This window comes from Thermobia domestica, chromosome 7 (assembly GCF_964235325.1).
Source record: "Thermobia domestica chromosome 7, izTheDome1.hap1.1, whole genome shotgun sequence".
Classification (NCBI taxonomy): domain Eukaryota; kingdom Metazoa; phylum Arthropoda; class Insecta; order Zygentoma; family Lepismatidae; genus Thermobia; species Thermobia domestica.
Window position 1 is genome coordinate 145,401,540 of NC_137460.1, and position 12,986 is coordinate 145,414,525.

A 12,986-nucleotide genomic window follows, 5' to 3' on the forward strand; every position below is an offset into this window, starting at 1 on the left:
ATCATCATTTCTACATAGCTCATCATTTTAAAATGCTCTGATCAAAGTAACAACAAAAGCGTCCTGGAATTATAAAGAACGCAACATAGGTATATAACTCAGTAAGTGTGAATAAAGGCGTAGTGATGTATTTTTTTTTTTTTTTTTTTTTTTTGTCTTTTCAGTAACAGAAGAGGAGCAAGCTTGAAATTAAATGTAGGAAGCCAAGAGATCTGTAGCATTATTAGTGTACATATTGTTGAAGGAAACGAAATTCATAGGTGAGCTACCGCTTTCTTTTATAATTAGATTCTATTAAAAATAAGCATTGTGTGTAAATTATTTTGGAATCTGGAATAGTATCGTATGTTACTATTGATTTTAATTTTCTACTTATTTTCATACATCATATCAAGGCAAGTTTTTTTTCTGTTTTGATATTGTATGTAACGTCAATTACAGGGTTGGACCCACTTGAAAAAACCCACCTTAAAACCCACCTGGGTTTTTGAGCTTTTTGTTAATATATTATTGCTACAACTAAGTTGATCACATTGAAAGTGATTTTTATCAAATTTTGCACTTTCCTCGGGCGAATTAAATTCTTTCACGTTAAGGTATACAACATTCTACATAAGACCTTTATAAATTTCTGAATGCACTGAATAAATGAAAAAACCTTACCTTAGCTTGAGATAATTATATTACAAATTAATGTATTGATAATGCTTATAGCCTATTTGAAAAAAAAAATGCAATCTTATATTTTAGAAAATACTTTCCGTGAATAGTGTGCTCGCCGACTCGGCTATGCCGAGGGACGTTATCCCTCATAGGGGAGACCGGGACACATTGTCACAATTTTCACGTTTTATTTTCTTGTGATGCTCGTGTAAGGCCGAAAATTACAATTTTTAGTATACACATACTTTGTTATCTTGTGCATAACCAGTGGCGTATTTAGGGGAGGAGCTTCCGGGCTTAAGCCCCCCCCGAAATCTTACTTACTATATTAAAGTATATGAAATATCTTGCAGAATTTTTACATTTTTAGGTAAAGCCCCCTCCGAAACAAAATCGTAAATACGCCACTGTGCATAACATACATTTCTCTGTCCAATGTAACTCGCTGTGAACTGGAGTTATGTACTGCGTTTTATGATCAATACAGTTGTGACAATGTACCCCATATTCGGGGTAAGTTGTCACAATATATGGGGCAAATTGTCACATGTTATTCTTGTGGCACTTTCCAGAAATTGGTAGATATTAATGCAACTATTACTAATGCAAAAAGACTGTAAATGTTACCAGCATTAAATTCTTAGCGTCTGAAAGAGAATCAAAACATAATTAAATGAAAGGGGAAACTATATTAGTTAAATAGGAAAGAAAGTAGGGGGACCTGTAGCTTATATTTTCTCAACCTAACAGATTTATTGTTACATCAAGCTTTGTAGGAAAACCAAAACTGCCATGAAAACAGAACTAACTCATAGCTAAGGAATCAAAACTACAAACTGAAAGGTCATAACAAAATGACGAAATTATCAAATCATAGCCTACATCTCCAATAGGCCTACACAAAATTAGCCAATTGCATTTAAGTTGTTTCTGATTGTAGTTTATAAATTGCAAAGAATTCCTCTGATAGGACTACTGTATAAGAGAAGTAAATATTATTACGAAGTTTAGTTGCGTTTTATTAGTACGCACCGCAAACTAGTTTGAAAATGTTTATCCTTTAGCTTCGACAAAGTACCATACCTGGAGATCATCGTCAGAGTCACAGTTAATACACACGTAAAACAAGTTCTGCTTCCCTCAGTTTTCATAGGCTGATTCCGTACATCGAATGCACTGAATCCACTTCTCGCTACATGTACTTGCACTGTATGGATCGCCATAAACTAAACACAATGTATTGTCGTCCTCTGAGGAAGAATCGTAATCTTCTTTGGACCTTCGTTGACATTGTTTATAGGTGCAAAACTATTTGCTTGGCGAGTTCTTATAGCAAGATCACCATGTCTTTTCAGAAATACCGGATACCAGTCTGGGCCAGCAATGGCCTTTTCATTCCACGACTCTGGGCATTCCAATCCTAGCGCTTTTGCATAGTTGTAAGCCAAATCGCGAACCTCTTTTGTAGTGAGTCCAAATTATATGTGCGAAGCTTGTTTTGGTATGATACTAGTAATTCTTCCTAGTATTAGTATTACGAAGAGTAACCTAATGTAAATAAGCATTGGCCGAACTGTAGTTCGCCATCTGTAACACGTGCACAAAATCTTGCCAATGTTCTGTTGTGGACATGAAATTCTTTAGCACTTTAGGCCTACGTATTGATATGGGGTTGTTATTTCTTTTCATAGCTCTTGCTGTAACCAGTAGATCTCCCACTGGTGGTGCTTTCCTCTCTGTCTTTCTTTTGTATATTCTCACTGTCTGCGAAACAGAGATAATCCTATCGTTTGTATTATACATAACACACAGTGGGGCACATTGTCACAGTGACAACATGCCCCGTCTTATTTGTGACAACTTGCCCCACGCGTCGCCATTACTCTTTTTACAAAATATCTATACCAAACGACAAGATTAGGCGCATTCAAAGTAGCACATTATGAAGCTCTATTTGTAGCCTACATAACACACACAAACATATTTGCTTCTACCGCTTTCACGAACACACAAAACAGCAATTTCAGGACTCGGAAAATTTACATTCCGGCACTGAAAATAGACAAAGTTCAACTGACGCAGCACCGTTGTTCCCGCGCATCTCCAAACGAGTACAGTTAGTAGTGAATATAGTAAGTAAACAAGAAAGCAGCACCTGCGCGCTAATGTTTTCGCTTTTTTCAGAATTGCTACTGTGACAACGTGCCCCGGTCTCCCCTACGTTTGACGTGTTTAAAGCCATATGTGCCGGTACTACAAGTAAATATGTAGTGCATTAGTAAAACTATTAGTATTATTTCTTACCTTTGATGGTAGCACAAGTATTCTTCAATAAAATTTAGTTTTCCAACAATAACAGTTTAGTTCAGTTATTTGTTGGTATTCTTCAAATAAGCATTCTTTAGAATCAACACCAACAACAGCGTAAAAATTCTTGACAAATTTAAGAAGCTTAATGCTCAGAGTTCCGAAAAATACGTAGACCTAACACTTACTACTTCAAGTGCTGAATTCAAACTTCCGTGTACTAGTGGAAGTTTCGATGTACAGTAAAGAAACCTGCATTTTCGAGGGGGGGGGGGAATCGCGAAAGAAATGCTCGGGAAATTCCCGCAATTGAACGCACAAAGCATCGGAACTGAATACTTCAACAATAAAACTATTTATTTTACGCTGGAAGATATTTAACCCTTTATGGACGGAATTATTTTCCTGTTGAAGAAAAAAAATTGTTTTCGGTATCAAGCTGTGATCCACACTGAAGACGCCAGGCTTCTCTATTTGTCAAATATAATCCTCGAAACGTAACGGATATGAAACGTTCGTCGTTTCGAATAAAAAAATCCTCTGGCTTGCAATACAACAATGCGTTGAAACGTTACAAATTTGTTTTCGTCGTCCATATCGGGTTAATTTCATTTAAGACATTTTGAAACATTTACTTTATAAAATATGAATTATATCTTTGTTAATTGTTTTAAATTAATTTTCTGGAAAGAAACGTCTTACAACAAATGCTCGGGAATTTCACCTAATTGAACACACAACATATCGAAAGTGACCTTCAAATAAAACAATTTATTTTACGCTGTTAAATTAATATATTTGGTGTTCATATTCGGCAAACGTCACTGAGGCTTCTGGGATGATTCGATCTACATTTGTTCGTTCGTCTGCCTGTACCACACATACTACAGGGTACCACCTTCGATGTTTTAAGTTTAAATTTTCAGGACACAAGCACGAGACACATTAAATTTCCAGTATAGATTTTGGCGGCATACCAACGTTCAATTTCAAAATGGATGCTTTTTTTTTTTTTTTTTTAAATAGCGGGTATCCAAGCTACAATGTGCAAGTTTCGGTCTGTTAAGTTGAAATTTTTAGAATATAAGCACGAAACACACTAAATTAGCTGTATATATTTTGGCGGCGATCTAACGTAAAATTTCAAAATGGCGACCATTTTTTAAAACAGCAATGAATAGAAAGTTGTTGCAAGTTGTGACAATGATAATCTAGAAATATAAATCACATTTTAACACTTTTACCCCAAAGACATTGAAATATTTCGAAAAAACCCAATTAAACCCGAAAAAACCCGATTAAACCCGAAAATACCCGAAAAAACCCACATGGGCCCAGGTGGGTTGGGCTTTTTCAAAAAAACCCGGGTTTTTTCAAACCCTGGTCAATTAGGGACTGATTAGGCGTCGTTTAAGTTTTAAATAATCTTATATGATTTTCCAAATGTAAGTATACTTCGATAACACCTAATTTCCGTGAATAGTAGTCCGAATCAGTTCAAGCAGGTAGTGAAATAATCTTACCGTGATAGGTTCAGATGTTGAACTTAATAGATATTAAAATTCAGGACAAAGTAACAAACTCAGTGTTTCTTTTCTTTTGCGAGATATAAGTTGCCAAAGATGGCATTTCGGGCTCCATTTCTCACTTGCGAATTTGGGTCAAATATTAAGATACTCTGTTTCTGGAACGGTTATTCGAAACATGATAATTTAGTGATCCAAATGATATCTTTGTTTGGAGATATATGTCCGAAGTTCTCGTGACTGTAGCCTTCTGTTTTCTTTGAAATAATATACATATTATTTCAAAGAAAATTCAGAAGGCTACAGTCACGAGAAGTTCGGACATATATCTACATATATATATTATAAAAATACCAATCCACAAAATTTTGATTTTGTAATTCTTGATCAGTACCATAACAGTATTGCATGCCTTGAAAAGCACTACTTCCACTTTTAAGTTGAACAGGATTCATAAACAACTGAAACCTGGGTTTCAGTCCCGGTGAAGACACTCGGTGGATAACAGCAAGCCATCCTGAGTGAAGTTTTCGTAATTTACTCTAAGTAAAAACCGGGATTGTACTTAATATGCAGATCCCAGGCCGCTTCCTTCCTTTCTTTCTTCCTTCCCCAGATAATGTGCTCGCTGAGAGACGTCAGCCCTCGTATGTATCAGGTTTAAGGCCATAATGCCGTAATGCCCAGAAATATCTATAAATAAATAAATAAAATAAACAATTGAAGATTTTGCCACACATTAAATCAGTTACTGTTACCACATTGTCATATGTTATCTCATGAAATCAAATTCTGGTCTTATTTGACATGGCATTTTAATTGTGCACAAAAATAAGTAACAGACATAGCTTTCAATATATATATATATATATATATATATATATATATATATATGCAAGTTTCAAAACATATTACAGGTTCTGTGAACTCATAACTTAAATTAGCAATTCAATGAACTAAAAATGTGTTCAACTGCATCAGTGTCTTCCTTTGATATTGAGTGATAGCTTCCTGTTAAACCAGTAGGAACTGTAACATCTACAATCTTTAAAATATTGCTAATTAGAGGTGGTGGTTATCCTGCAGGTGGAAATCTATATTCAGCAGCCGGCCCATGTGGTAGCATAAAGTTCACGACAATTACATTTGAATCACGACTGATATCTATAGACTTTGCAAGTAACCAGTCACGGTGATACCCACAGGCCAGAAACATTTCTCTTTGTAGGTTGTGAATCTGAATATTCTTCTGCCGTTTCTGAGATCGTGGTGGAACAAATGAAATTTCTTCTTCCTTGCTTTTTAAAGTTCGTGTAATATAAGTTCACCTACACTGTGAGTCCATAGATATGGCTTCTTAATTCCTTTCACAGAGTATGTGGTTAAACCATTCTATTTTCTGCTGGCGAAATTCTTCAACTTCTTTAGGCAACAAGATGCGGACTGTTGATGTCTATGACTTCACCACTATTTTAAACTCTTCAGCATTTTGAATTGTACTTGGGCTCGTAAGATAATGTTTTGTAGCGTGGTGCTTCAGCAGACCCTTACACCATCACAAGGTTTCTTCCCATGACGATCAGCACTGTATATCCATTAGATTGGCACAAGCAATTTTATCAATCCAAACGTTGGTAACGATTTTTAAAATCGCTAGAGCATTATCAGATTACCTTTACCTATTCTGCCTGTGATTGCAATTGTTGAAGAATTCAGGCATCGGAACGGGTCTCTTTTTCATCTAAAAGTATCTTTTTTGGCCAAAGTCTCTATCAGTCTCTATTTTTGAAACATTAGTCTACTAAATCTCTTTTTTTAATCTTTACGTAGTCATATTGTTTGGATTGTGGCCAATGTACTAGAAAAGGACAGTAATTAAATAAAAGAAAATAATAATGATGATGGATAGAAAATGACATAAATACAATGTAATAGTCAGTGTGTGTGTGTTTGTGTGGGAGGTTGGAGGGATTTCTGTCTCCCTAGAGGGAGATTGCCAGGGAGACCCTTCTGTGTTTGTCTTACCTTTTTTGTTAACTACAAGGGAATTGGCAACAGATTATCACCTCTCATTATTTAACAGGGTTCCCATCGACCTGGTAAACCGGGAAAGTGAGGGAATTCATGTAACTCAATAGTCATAGAATTTGATCCTAGTCATAGAAACATTTAAAAACCTGGAAAAATAAAGGAATTTTAAGTATGGATTTATACCTCTCAAATCCAGTTTCTAAACCTTTATTTCGCTACAGCATCCTTTCTTTTTTCTTCTTTCGTTTTTTGTTTAACATTTCGACTTAAAAAATACAATGATACGGCTTAACGACTATATAAATATTCATGCCGAGTCAACCCGAAGCAAGAGGAAAATATAGATGACTTTTTACATTATGTAGAATCGGAAATTTATAAATCATGATCTGGAAAAGTAAAGGAATCCGTACTTGCAAAATAAGGGGGAATCCTAATTTAATTAGTTGTAAATTGAGGTAATATAAGAACTAGTCATGCCTTTCGCTATGTCACTGTGTACATTCGAGCATTGTAGCCTTCAATTCGAGAATTTCCTCTCTAAGGTGATGTATTCCGTAAGCTTCTATTAACTGATGTATATGAGCAAATAAAATCCATATCTCCGGTCTTCATGAGTAAACAAATGAAGTACACCTATTGAGTCTCCCTGACTATACAATGATACACGAGTGTCAAATATAAGTACAATCAGGACAAAAACGTCGGACACTCAACGCATAAGTCGTACGGGGAGTGCCCGATTTTTTGTTTCTGGCTATACATGTATATTACCTCAATGTTACGAAATTACGACGACATCCACATATTGACTGTTATAGGGTAACAGAAGTGTAAAAATCACTTCGCTTTCAGAATATTTTGTTACAGTGTTTTAAACGTATAATTTTCGCACGTTTATAAACGATTGAACAGTGTATTCTAAAAGATTAGTAAGGGGGCAATTAGCTTTTGGCCACCCTTAAAACAGTGGATCTATTCGAGTTATGCGAGTTCGATACCATCAAGATTTCCCTGTTAGGGCATTTCTAGTTCTTATATTACCTCAATGGAGTTGTAACAAGTAGGAACATTCTTAAAGGATCCTTTTGTTGGTATATTTTGTACGTTCTGTTACCATCTTTGAATGTCCGTCCCGTGCACATTGTCTGCTGTATAAAAAACCTCACAATCATGCACGTACACTCATGTTCAAAACGATTGTCGCATATCTATATCTGTCTTCCTGTAAGAATATAATTTGATAATGATTTTGCAGGGTACTTTTAATACTGATACTATGCGTATAATCGGAAAATGTATATTTGTGGTAAATTTCATAGGAAAAGAATTATAAATACGAAAATTAGAATGAGTAAAATAGAATGTTGCTAAACGGACAAGAAAATTTTATTTTCGTTGTATTGTTCTTATTTACTGCTCTTTTGATATGAAATTTGCCACATACATGTCTTTGCCGATTATACACATACTAACATTATAAGAAATAGAAGGCGAATTCGTTATCAAATTATATTCCTACAACAACATATTTGTAGACATGCGACAATAATTTTGGACATGAGTGTACATTTAACCTGTGTGAGCTTGAATCCTACGAAGTTCAGTCCGGATTTCATATCTTAGTGTTTATTGAAGTCTAACTCGTGTTTTTGTGATGAATTGTGTTTTTTACGTTAGAAAAATTCCAGGAACGGATGCCAATAGACGCTATAATAATTTATGTATTTGCAGGTGTGTCGTGAAGTGAACAGTGTAAAACACGTTGAGGAAGTGTAAATTCAGGAATGATTGGCTTCACATGAAATACAGCAATGGTCACCGAATATCTTCTTGGGCAGAAAAACACGTGTGTTGTAAATGTTTCAAACAAAGGTTTCATTTAGTTTTACAGCATTCAGAAGGAACAGAAAAAAAATGATGTACTGATATTCTTGGAGGAAACCAGTTAGTATTAACATGCACACCTGTTCCATCAGGTTCAGACAGTCTTCAATCCTCTCAAACTAGTAGTAAGCTTCCAGAGTCTACAACAGAACATAGCCAAGATTGCATCAACTGTGCTTATTTGCAGTGTCAGGGACAGTGCTACGGTGGCATAATTGATAAGGACAATGAAGAGCATTTGTAGCAATTACTCAGCCTATTCATGTACAGATATCAAAGCTACACTTGAAAGAATGTTTGCAGGAGGATTGCCTGATAGTTTTTCCATTAACCCTAAAAGGATGCTCTATTTGACCACTGATGCTCTTGGTGTGCATTTCTATGAAGAAATGTTCGAAGATATTGGCTCGGTTCCATAACATCATTTCTTATGATGAAACTACAAATGTTGAAGATAAGAAGGAGCTGCAAGTTACCATTACATATTGGTCAGATCTCAATTTCTAAAAAGATGATTACCCTGGGTCAAAAGGTTCATAAGCATTACCAACAGTTTCTGAAGGAACAGCGACTAGCCAAGGAAAGAAGTGTCACACTTAGAGAAGAAAAGTTGAAAAAAGCAGAAGAACAAAAACTGGAAAATGCATGAATAGAAGTGCTAAGAAGAACATAGAAGAAATTGAAAGCCAGCTTAGTGAAAGGAAGAGGATGTATAGTGAGACCAGAGAATCTGCAAATTTTCTGCTTGGTGAAGCCACAGATAGACTTCGGAAGGCTCTTAAAAAAGGGGACCTGAAGGAGGCACAAACCACTCAAGGGATGTTGGGAGGTGTCATGTCATTGAAAGGAGAGGAATGCAAAGAGCGCAAGGACATTCGAGTTATTCAGGAAAGTGTTGAGAAAAGATAAATGCTCTAATTACATCGTTTTTTAATGCACAGTCAAAGAAGAACTGAAATTTATCCAAGTGCAAAGTTTATATATATATTATATAGTGCTCCTGAGATTTCAAATCATAATGATGTTTTTGTATCTTTGAAAAAAAGCCCATCTCCATCCAGAAGCAGAAACGAAAGCTTTGTTCTGTTGGAAATATTTACAGCTGAGTTGTCTTTATATATGCTCAAAAATTAATGCCTTGGATCATTTGTGAAGATTGGAAAATAGATAAATATATATTTTATTTCTGGTACTAACCGGCATCTTGGTAGAGGTAAATTACTATAAAAAAGATTACCTTTTCTAACTTCTGACTGAAAGTTGATTTGTGAAGTTCCTTATCAGAGGCGGGTTGGTCTATAAAGTCTCCTATTGTACTTCATTTGGTCTACAATGTAACTATTTTCAATGCCATTAGACGCTCCGATGCCTGAGAATTTCGCGTATTGCCAATACTACAACTGCAACACTACATTGCCAACACCTGTGGTTTTATTTTGAAAATATGTGACTCTTGTAAAAAATGATCTTGGTCATTACTCCATTGATTCCCTGTATTTCTTGTGGCAGAATCAGACCAGGTCAGAAAAATCACAGTGAAGTACTGAACATAGCTACACGCGTCTTCACTTCCGCAGTGTGCTGTTGTTGCAATTTCTTCAGATATTTGTGTGTTACTGCTTTCACTTTCCATTTTCTAATTTCGACAATGAACGTATCAATGACAGCAGCTTTCTTAATAAGTTTATCTTCCTTTCATATTGCCTATGTAGCCTCAGAAAAATCACATGCTATGTTTTCCAGACCAAGTGTCTGGAAGGCAGGTCCTCCCTTTCCAGGGCAGTCACCACATTCCTGAAATAAACAAATCTCTCATTGTACACCATAGACTACTTAAGGACTTCAGACGTCCAATCAATTGTCATATGTCACGCCTTTCAGTAAGTTCTAAGTTACAACGCAAAATTTAAAATTAGCACTACATACAAAGCGCAAAATTTCAAAGTCAGACGTACTCGCCAATCCAAAAACGATGGTCACTAGTATCCCTCAGGTACAAATTATGTGAGGTCCCCCTCACGGCCTTTGGTTTGACAAAGAAGGAGATTACTCAGGGCATAAAATTTCAAAACCAGACAGATTCAGGATAATCAATTTTGAATTGGACAATTCATATACACGTTAAAGGATATCTTACCTTAAGACTTTACGTTTGTGTAACTCTCTCTCTCTGCACTGAAATATCAGTTGCCTATTGCAGTGATAACGGTATCTCATGCAAATATCTATTTTTAAAATATATTTTATGTATTTACTTATTTTGTTATTTATTTATTTATCACTTATATCGTGACGTGATTGGTTGATCTATTCTAGGCACTGGGCTGTACCTCCCAGCTGTTCTAGATTCAAACAGCGGGGGAAGCGATCTCTCGCGTTGACGCGCCAGGAGGCAAACCATTTCGATTGTGGGTGGGAAAGGAGGAGCGAATTACAACATTGTTAAGACTTCACTTTCCATGTTTGTTGTGAAGACTTCATATTCCGTGCTTTCTCTCACTCAGTGACCATTATTTTCGTGCGAAACAGAATCTGCGCAGCCCTGTGAGTTTAGGCAGAAACCATTCCTACTGAACATTGGTCGCCAGCTCTAAATTTCTAGTCGCCAATGGTGACCTGGCGATCGGAAATTTTGCGCTCTGATATATATATATATATATATATATATATATATATATATATATATATATATATATATATATATATACTTATTTCCCTCTCTTTGTCGCTCTAGGTGGGTGTGGAACCACGCACTTAGGTCGTTAGTGCATAAAAGTTTGATCTACCAATATAGAGTACAGAATATTCCTTTTTATATATGACGGAAGTTTCTTTAATATTTGTTATGTATGTTTTCGCTTTCACCACATTTTACTGCAGCTGTTTTAATGATAGTATACAGCGATATATCCCTATATATCCCTATTATAATTAATCTGTACCTATATTATCAACATTGATCAGAGGCGCAATAATTAAGCATATAGCTTATATATAATTAAAAGAAAGAACGCTGTTATTGACAGGACATGTTGTCATGAGTAAGATTATTAGTTTGTTATTGATAGGACATGTTGTCATGGAAAACATAATTATTGGGAGGATACGTACATAAAACGGTATGGTTGTTATTGATCCATAATATATGTATAAAGGAAAGAATAAATCGACGTTAGTTGGTATGTATAATGATATAATTCATTGAGATAGATTAACGAATTAGGGCTAGAACTTGAATTAAAAGGAATATTTATCGTTCTATCTGGTGCCGAAACCCGGGAATATACTGAAAACCTTTAGTTCTGAAGGATAGTAAGAACTGAGTTTATGTGTATACATATATATAACTTTTATGAGTTTCACTACTTTGAGAAGTGGGAGGAAAATCCAAAGAATTGGCAATATGCAGGATTCCGAGATTGAAGAAGTACCCAGTATTTTAAATGAAACCATATCTGGAAATGCCGTAACTGTGTCCGAACGTTCTCATTCTAATCTTATTGATACGATTAGTCAACTACTAGATGCTAAATTTGATCAACAACAAAAGTTGAACGATGAAAAGCTAGAACAGACACTAACTGCTAAATTTGATCAACAACAAAAATTGAACGATGAAAAGCTAGAACAGATACAGAAATTGAACGATCAAAAGCTGAAATCAAACCATGAAAAGCTAGAACAGACACTAACTGCTAAATTTGATCAACAGCAAAAATTGAACGATGAAAAGCTAGAACAGATACTAGAGCAACATAAATCTCTTGCAGATAAAGTACAAGGTGTACAAGAAAATTTTGATCGCTTGCAACACAATTTGAAAGAAAATTTGCAAGTATTAGCTGATGAGGTTACCATCAAAATTACAAATGATATGACGCGAGAAGTTGATACCAGGTTTCAACAATTCAGTAACAAATGGCAAGGTAGACAGGATCAACTAACTCTAGAAACTGAGTCGATAAAGAAAGTCGTTGAAGCCATGGAATCGACTACAGCCCAACAAAAAAATCAGATAGCGAATATCACTGCCCAGGTCAATTCACATAGCATACTGATATCCAACATACAAGAGGAAATCAGATCGTTACAAGAGAGGGAATGTGACTACAATAATCCTATGTATAAGGAGGCTTTGGGTACTCCCAATCAACAGGAAACAATGCATCATCAACAGGAAACATTGCATCACCGCCCGAGAACTCCATTAATAGAAACTGACGGGATATCTTCTTCTAAGAGTTCTACTGATGATGGTTTAGTTGTGGAAAACCACAGTAGGCGATTCCAAAGTCCAGATCGCAAAAGAAGAAAGGAGATAAATAAGTGCGAAAGGGTTCCAGACCATTATCAACGCCAACAAAAACATAACTATAGTAAAATAAACGTTAAGGTCAGTGAAATTAAGGCCATGACTAAATTCAGCGGTAAGTGTGACGAAACCGCAAGCTCGTTCTTAGAAAAATTTGAAGCAGAGTGTGAAATTATGGGTGTAGATCAATCTAAATTTATGAAGTTGTTACCACATCTGTTACTTCCTCCTTGTTCCTTGTGGTTTAAGGCTATTCGCGA

At 35.7% G+C, this 12,986-nt stretch overlaps 1 protein-coding gene across 6 annotated transcripts in view; it reads left to right on the forward strand.

Moving 5' to 3' along the window:
• The window catches only part of LOC145690457 (putative palmitoyltransferase ZDHHC24), a 292,920-nt gene that overhangs the window by 242,064 nt on the left and 37,870 nt on the right, over positions 1-12,986 (forward strand). For 4 of the 6 annotated variants that reach the window (XR_014132220.1, XR_014132222.1, XR_014132233.1 and 1 more), the window contains one exon: positions 165-260. The gene's annotated coding sequence lies outside the window, so the exon portion shown is untranslated. Of the gene's footprint in view, positions 1-164; positions 261-8,261; positions 10,385-12,986 lie in introns of those variants that run through there. The other 2 variants (XR_014132221.1, XR_014132231.1) reach the window with 1 other exon arrangement.